Consider the following 9,209-nt stretch of genomic DNA (forward strand, 5'->3'; position numbering starts at 1 on the left):
ACTTGGTCGAATTGCAAACATACTCGATCATCACCACTTTTTAACAAATCAAGAATTATCGGTTCATTATTAAAAAAAGCTTTCTCTTCATGTTTTAAATTTTTACCTTCTCAATATACTTTCTCTCCCATGGTACACATTTTTAAATTTGCTTTATTGTAACATAAAGGGTTAACCGTATAATATGCCAAAAAGGTGGATTGTCTTTTTCCTCTTATCCAGACAGTTTTGTTACATTGGCTGCAGATTGGAATTGGAGGGAGCATTCCCACTTCTCTCCTATACCTGAAGTGGGTAGCTTTAGTTTTTTTTCTCATAGGAGTTTTAGACTGCTCGTCTTTAAAACTTGCCCCTGAGTGGTAACACTAGACCTCCCCCTTTAATTCACAAAGATTATACTGAGTGCTGTTAGACAAACAACGTTCCGGAGGACAGTAGTTAACTATTCGTCTGGTATCTGTGGCAGTCTGACACTGCTCACACTTCCCCAGGAGACGCTCCCCCGGAGGTACCTCGGGAATCATTCCCTCGGCCAAGCATACGGCTAGACTCAGGACAGTCAGGATTCTCCACCGGTGTATCCCTCTGCCTTGCCCTTCGCCCGTATAGAAATATACGGCGGGGATTACCATCTTCTCGGCAGCAAGGATATTCTTCAGGGGCCCTTGTAGTCCTTATGGCGTACCTTCTCTTGAAAGCAGCCCACCGAGACGACTTAATTGTGTCTGTCCTGCACGGTACCTTGACTGTCTTTTGGCACTCAATTTCTAAAGTTTCTGCCTTGGAGTCTAGTTTACCTCTAATCCCCTTTTGAAAAAGCAGGTACCACTCAGGAGAGTTAAGTTCTAAAAACCCCGCCCGGGTGACAAGTATTAAGAAACGGCTAGTCAGCTCCTGTTCTTTAGTCAGACAATTGGTACACAGTCCCTTAGGTTTGTACTCTCCCCAACAGTGGGTTACTCAAATTTGTTTACAATAAGCACATTTAAAATGTATAAATGGAAAACAATCACAGTTTGCGTTGATGTAACTTATCTGGTCTGCAGCTCTATGATTTTAGAACAATCATGTACTAATTTTTCTGAATAGAAACTGAGCAGGATTTTTGTGCAGTGGTTTTCAATTCCAAACTGGGTGAGCTGATTAAGATGGCTTCATATTTTAGAAGCCTGGAATCAGTCAGCCACTTCTCTGCTTTTTGCTGCAATATGTTTCTCACATCGTGGGGAGTGTAAACTACCAGGGGAGGAAAAGTTATTTTCTTTGCTTCTCTCACTAACAGAGCCACTGCTACAATTGCTTGTAAACACGTAGGCCAACCCTGACTGATTGGATCTAAGATCTTTGAAGCCTATAGGCTTCCTTTTGTCTGCCCATTCCTGAGTCAGGACTCCCTGTGCTGTTTGTTTACTCACATTCACAAACAACTGGAATTCTTTATTCGTATCTGGTAGAGTTAGTACCAGGGTAGTCATAAGAACAGTTTTTAATTTCTGGAAATTAGACTCATCTTGTTCAGTCCACTTCAGTTTGTCAATGTTTTAATCTTTCATACAAAAACTTCACTTTTTCACTGAAACCCTCAATCCACTGCCTGCAATATCTCAAGAGCCCTAGAATTTGTCTAATTTGCCTTTTTGTTTTTGTTGCAGGCAATGTAAGGATGCCTGCTACTCTCTCCGGGTCTAATTTTTTCCCTTGAGATATCTAATGTCTGAGGTATTTTATTTCAGGCTCTGTGAATTGCAGCTTGGATTTTGATACTTTCAAACCTTTCTTTCTTAGAAAGTTTAACAAGGCAATCGTGCTTTTCCTCACACTCTCTTCAGTCGGTCCAGCTATTAGCAAGTCATCTACATACTGCAAAAGCTTTGTCCTGTCTTCAAGAGCAAATTGGGTTAACATTTGTTCTAAAGCTTGTCCGAAAAGGTTCGGAGACTCCACAAACCCCTGGGGGAGGACCGTCCACCTTAGCTGTTGCTTACGGTTTGTATCTGGGTCCTCCCACTGAAATGCAAAATAATCTCTACTCCTTTCATCCAGAGGGCAAGTCCAAAAAGCATCTTTCAAATCAATCACACTATACCACACATCTTCTGGTGTGAGCCTATTTAGTAAAGTATAGGGGTTGGCCACCACCGGGAATTTAGTCCGGGTCCTAGCGTTTACCGCTCGTAGGTCCTGGACTAATCGGAAGCTACCATCCGTCTTCCTTACAGCCAGGATGGGGGTGTTGTGTTGAGACATGCAAGGTTCTAAAGTTCCCCCTTTTAGGAGGTCATCAATTATTTGTTTCAACTCCCTTCTCCCTTCCATCGGGATGGGATATTGTTTAACCCTTATAGGGTCCTCAGAGTTCTCGATTTTTATTTCGATAGGTTTGATATCTAGCTTTCCTACCTCTCCTTTTGAATGCCATACTTTAGGGTTTATTTTCTCCTCATCCTTAGGAGTTAACTTAAATATTTTTACTACTAATTCAGAGTTTTTAATCATGATATTAATTCTTAAAGCGACAATCATGTCTCTTCCCAGCAAATTGTAATCTGCTTCTTCTACTAATAGCAAATTCCCTAAGCAAATTTTATTTTCAGATTCTATTTCCACATCTTTTATTATAGGTACTTCAAAGGGGTCTCCCTTTGCACTGATTACAAAAACTTTTTCTCTGCTAGCCACACATCCGTATGGCAATTTCTGCAGGGTACTTCTCTCTGCTCCAGTATCCACAAGAAAACTTACCTCTTGTCGTTGGGGTCCCACTTTTAACTTTATCAAGGGCTCCTTGGATGTTCTGGTCCCCAAATTAAAGAGCCCCTGACACCCCTAGTCTTCTTGAAAAATTTTCTCATCTTTTATTTTTTGTTTACAATTCCGCTGAACGTGTCTTACCTGTTTACAGTAGTAGCACTCAGGGGGCTCTCTCCGTGGGGCCGGGGCTGCCCGATGAGAACCTCGACCTTTCCCGGGTAGTGTTTTAAACTTACCCTGCATCTGTTCTTGTTTCTGGACCTCTTTTACCGCAGTTACTAAAATTCTAGCTTGCAATTTCTGCTTCTCATCCTCTCTCCTCATGTATACTTTTTGAGCTTCCCTTAGGAGCTCCTGAAGACTTTTATCTTGCCACCCCTCGATCTTTTCTAATTTTCTCCTAATATCTTCCCAAGATTTAGCAACGAATTGTGTTTTTAACAGAACCTCCCCCACAGGAGAGTTCGGGTCAGTCTCAGAGTAAATCTGTAAACTTCGCCGTAATCTCTCGATCTATTCAGTGTGTGGTTCCTCTTTTCCTTGACATTCTCTAAAAACTTTGCTAATATTCTGGCTCCTAGGGACCGCTTCTCTTATACCTTGTACAATCATGCTCCTTAAATCCATCATGTTCCGTCTGCCTTCCTCCGTCTGTGCATTCCAGCTCGGGCTTACGCTAGGCCATTTCTGGTTACCTGGCGTCCCCTGTGGATTGCGTCTGTCCCAGTCTCTGATCCCGGCTTGTTTAATCATCTCTCTTTCTTCCTGATTAAACAATGATCTCAGGATTGCCATAAGATCGTCAAAGGTATAAATACTGCTCCCTAAAAATTCATCTAACCTCTCAGCCACCCCAAGAGGGTCATCTAACAACCGCCCCATTTCTTTTTTAAATGCCCTTACATCTCCAGAGTTAAGGGGTACATTCACAAAACCGATCACTCCCGGGGCCGTCGGTACTTCCCTAAGAGGGAACAACCGGTGCCCCTCTTCACTCTCTCCCCATTCATTATCTATCATTCTCGCTCTCAAACGGGTTCTACTTGCGGGAGGGGAATTGGTGATTGTGGGTTGCCTCCCTGTTATCAATTGTGGGAACTCTGCCGCCACCCGGCTGAAGGGAGGAATCCCCTCCGTTGTATGGGAGGGTCCCGGTTGTGGCGGCTGGACCGGCAGGGACGGATAGGGTGATCCCCAGCCTTGTGCAGGAAAAACCTCCGAGGAGGTTGCTGTGGTTACGGTGTTTACAGGCGGGGAAAGGGGAAGGGCTGCCGGCATCGCTGCTGGCCCCGAGTCTCCCGCTTGAGACACACGTATCTCAGTGGGTTGGTCTCGGGGGCCCAAGGGTGCTGAAGGCACCACTTGATCTGCAGAGGAAGGTCCCGCCGGTCCTCGATATGGGGGTGGTAAGTGATCGAGGGGTTCCCAGGACTCAGCTCTCGACTCACGTTTTTCTTTTTGTTTTATTGGAAATAGCCCTACTTTGACATTTACCCAGAGCTTAGCATATTCCCTCTCCTCAGGATCTGAGGGGACCTTGTTTTCCACATAGGAGAATAACTTGTTACACGTCCATTTTTCAAATGTGCCTAACACTGGCCAAGTGAGGTGACTTCTCAACTCCTGTCCTCCCCAAACCTCCATACAATAATGTATTAATTTCTCCTTTGATTTCCCCTTCCTCTGGGGACAATCTTCCCAGTGTTTTAGCATCCACCCCAAGGGACTCTCCAGTGGGATGTCTGGTGATTCCTCCCCCTGATCGGAGGAATCTTTCCCTGTGCTTCTTCCTTGAAGCTTACTCTTTTTCTGCCCCATACTTCGCAAATATATATTCTTACCTTTCTTCGACTTCTCCGGGGGTCAATATCTGTTTCTGCGTTGTGTACTTAGGAATCAAAATTTGCCGATACTCACCTTTCAGCGAGCTGAGCTGAGGTCTCTTGTAATCGGTACTTTTTGATTCTTTCCTGGACCTCTACCTGGGTCCGTTTACTAAAAGGGTTTACCAATTCTCGAGCTCGACAAGACGTATCCTTCCCCTTTTAGTACCTTGCGATCAGTTCCCAAGACACCCTTTGGCCTCAGGTTTTACGAGTGTGTGTCGAGAGAAAAAAAAAACTTTCACTCTGTATCGCTTCCTTCGCGGCCAGCCAATTCCCTCGCGGGAGGATGGAAACGCGGCCTTGAAGTCCGCACTCGCTTCGTGATCAGATCACGTCTCACACACTCGCCCGATCGCCCACTCAACCAGCAGTACTTACAGCTATTTTCCTGCGTGGGTGTCTTTGTGCACACTAGACGTTTTACGAGCAAAGCAAGCCGCGGCTTCCCGAAGGCTCCGTGCCTTCCCGAGCTCTCCGATCCGGATCCTTTTCCTTTTTATTGTGGTTTTTACCTCAGCCTAAATTTGGTTCGGATATCGGAATGAACTACGGGGGTTCTCAACTCACCAGGCCGCCAAAATCAGCGGGGGTACCCGTCCTGGGCAGCGAGATTCCCCGCAGTTTCTCCGATCCGAGTCACGGCACCAATCTGTTATAAATGCAAAGGCAGATTTGGGTTAAATAAAAAACAATTTATTATAAAACAATTTCTATAAAAAAATAAACAATGAGGAAAAACCACAATAAAACAAACAGCGCAGCGCTGGGTGGACAGGGGTCTATACCCAAAGGTATAGGTGTTCCCAAATCCACGAAGGAGGGTAGACTGTCCGGGGTTTTTATAGGGGTTTTGTGCCTTGAGGCCAAATTCCAGGCAGGCACCATTCACCAAGGGTCCTTGATTGTTGTATGAATTGATTTCCTGGCGTTGGAGAATAGAGTCAAATAGACGTCCGGACAGAGTCTCCTCATATGTAAAGAAGTTCTGGGTGTTTCTTGATTTCATTGTGGTTCAGGCCATCTGGATGGGATGGTTGGATCCGGGTTGGAGCTGATGGATATCTCGGCTGGACTTTTTCCCTTTGTCTACCTGATTGCTTCCCCCAACGGTGGCCTGCAAGGCGGGGTGTTCAGGTCCGGTGATGAGTATCTCGTCGGAGCCTTTCCCTGTTAGCCTGATGATTCATGTCCTGTCCATTCTTTTCCGTTGATGGGCGCCGAGCCTGTCCCTGTCAGTCTGATGGTCCATGTCCTGTCTATTCTTTTCCGTTGATGGGCGCCGGCTAGGATCGTTATCCTTTGAGTGGGAGTTCGCGACTAGATCTGGGAAGGGCTTGTGGGCCACACTGTACTTTATATTTTATATTATTATTGCTACATACATTTATTTAGATTTCTACGAATTTTTACAAGTTCATTTCTCACATTGAGTAAATACAAAAAAAATAAATAATCTGTTTGCCAAGAAAATAAATTATATGACAGAAACTAAATCAGTTCCTAGTATTTCTCTTCTGTCTGATGGATGTCTGACAGGACTTATATTCTGTCTTGCCCATGACTAAAGCACAAAATGAAATATTTTCTTGTCTTTCATGGCAAATATGTATTCTTGGTTGCTTGTTATTTTATTACCTTATCTGAGCTGTGCTGGCTTTGCTACCTTTTCCCTGCAGCCCCCATCTTTGCACAGCTCAGCTGAGCGGTTTTGGCTGAGCCAGGAAGGAAAAGGAAAAGGAGAGACTCTAAACCTTTATCCCATATAACTAGGATGGGGAGTGTCCTTGCTATCCCACTTAGGTCGCTGTGTTGCATGGAAAGGATGGGTACAGATCCTAAAACAACATTGCCACACTTCAATCAAATTCAGAATGGGCTCTCCTCAGAGATAGCAAGTATCCAAGGTCTAAATTCATATCAACGTGGTAGTCTCTATTATGTCTTAGATTTACCTAGGAATATGAAAGAGTTGCATAAAATAAAAACATTGAAAAAATAAATAATTGGTTCATCTATTCTTGTCTGCACTGTGGGGCTAGCTGGTAACACTGTAATTATCTCATGCATAAAAATCCTGCTTTCAGGTCATTACACTTCTTCAGCCCTGGTATAATGCACAAGACTATCACGATTAAATTATGGGACTAGATTAAATGTGAAATGCAAACTTGTAAAGGAATTGGCTGGCTCTATACAGGGGCATTATTTTATTAATCTGAAAGCATAATAAACCTTTAACTTCTACAGTACAAATGCATCTGCATAATTGCTTACTGCTGTTGGGTATTTTTCTTCCACAAAGCCAATAATTCTAGAATGCCTAAATTGAGCTTTTTCATGGATAAAAGGAAGGTTGGACTAAGGTTTGGCATGGTCTTAGTCCTGTTTTGAAGTCAGGGTCTAAAATGTACTGTTTCTCATAGGAATAACAGGCAAATTTTAAGTATACTTCAAGGACTGTATTATTCATATATTCTTTGTTTAGTTCCTTCCCTTACTTTATTTATTTATTTAATTATTTATTTATTTATTTCTTATTTCTTATTATTAGATTTTTATTGGGTTCTGTACTGTTTTTTCTCTTAGAACTGCCATTTTTTATTAAACCTAGGTATCTTTCCATTAGGCACACAGATGTGCTAAGGTTTAATGATACCAATATGTATGATTTCTCTTTAACTTGGTTGCTATTACTAATGTGAGTATTTAGGAACTAATTACAAGTGTAATAGGTAACAGGTTTTTTGTCGTGGAGTTTCCTACCAGGAAGGAATAAGGGATGGAATAATGGGGGTAAAAACCAACAGCTTTATCTTGGACTCCGTGATTTTTTTGCTTCACTTAGGCTTGCCTGTTGTACTTTCAAGTTATTTAATAGAGATAATTATTGTAGTGCTCTTGAATGACAGGAGCCATAATATATAATTTAGTACTTAACTTGGAAGCAGCTTTTGTGTTGTAAAAGTGCCATAAGGGAAAGCAAATCCGCTGTAGGAATAAGGAACACGGAGGCTGATGTTACAAGAGATTACATGGCTGTTCCCATTCTCAGCAAAAAACATAGAAAATTCTATTCAAATGTCTGAATTTTCAAATTAAGGAGAACTGTGTCTTCTCTTCTAAAACTAAATGCACCACAGTGTTGACTGTAACACTGGAAAGGGAAAAGCAACCGGCAGTAGACAAAAATGTATGTCATGAATCCACTGGGTTAAGAATAGCCTGAGTGAATTTTTTCTTTTTCTTGGAACAATGTGAAATAAACAGGGAGCTGCTTAATAAAAATCCGTCATAGCACACTGCAGAGAAGAGCCATTATTAATCTGTATAATGAAACAAGTCAGGTTCTGTTGAACAAGTTTGTATTCCTGCTGAAATTGAAGATTGATCTACAACTGTTTCTAGTTATTGCTCACATCAGAGAAGCAGAGGAGCAGATTCATTAATTCTTTGAAATATTACTTGAGTGATAGGAATAATCTCAGGATAATCAAGTTTTTGCTGGAGTGAAGTCAGAGTAGGCTACAGGTCCTTGCTGAGAACTCTGCTGTTCTGTCAGTGTCAAAGAGAATGAAAGGATGGACACATTTCCAAGTGGCTGCTCTTGGCTCAGGAACAAACTTACTTGAAGGATGACAGGGGCAAAATCCCAGTGTTTTGGTTCTAAATAAATACTTATCTATGCCTTTTCCTCGGATAGATTTATTACTGAGGGACACTCTTGAAAGATGAAGATTGGTGCTTTGGTAGTACATCCAGAGACCTCTCCTCCTTGCAATTTGCTCTCTTTTGCCCTGTGCTGCAGTTTTCTATTCCTCTGTTCCGTGCAGGTTTGAAACTGTTGGTATTCAGATGTTGCCTCCACACATGGCATTCAAACCGAAGCTTATGAGTGTCAAGCTGTTAAATACTGTTCAGAGAAGCTGTCTGAGTGCTTGCTCACCGGTGGTTTATGAACATTGCTCTTACAGGCTCTGTTTAAAAAACCTCAGCCCTCACTGCAGTTTTTGTTTTTCCACTCGTGAGTCAACAGAGTAGAATGTCACTTGTTGATAATGGTATAGATCAGTTGTCAAACTCCAAGGCTGAATTAGCAGAAATATTAAAATTCTCTAGGTTTGGGTTTTGTTTTTTTTGGTGGCAAGGATTTGAGGTGACAAGCTGCCAGCTCCTGTCATTACCAAGGTCTCAAACATCCACTTCTTTTTTGAGTGCAACGGGATGTTTTAGCTTGTTAACAAAGTCCCTTTTTGACTTGGCAGATGACAGGTGGCTTCTGCTACACAAGTCTTCATAAAAAAAGTTAGGTTTTTTTTTTTCTACAGATGTTAATTGAATACAAAAAGCCTAAAAGCAGCATTTCTGTGAAATTTTCAGGGACATTGATCTGAGGGTAGTGTTGCAGTGAGGAGATGAAAATAATCTTTGAATATTTCCACTTACAGGAACTGTGAAGTAGTACACAATATGAGACTCAAAAATTAAATGAGATCATGGGAGATTTACATCCCTGTTGCACATACTAAATTTGTGTTTTGTGCATTTGGGAAGCATGGCCTTCTTGCCTTTCTT

Source organism: Pseudopodoces humilis, chromosome 6 (assembly GCF_049639895.1).
Source record: "Pseudopodoces humilis isolate 2021_Gansu_Grassland_sample_001 chromosome 6, ASM4963989v1, whole genome shotgun sequence".
NCBI lineage: Eukaryota > Metazoa > Chordata > Aves > Passeriformes > Paridae > Pseudopodoces > Pseudopodoces humilis.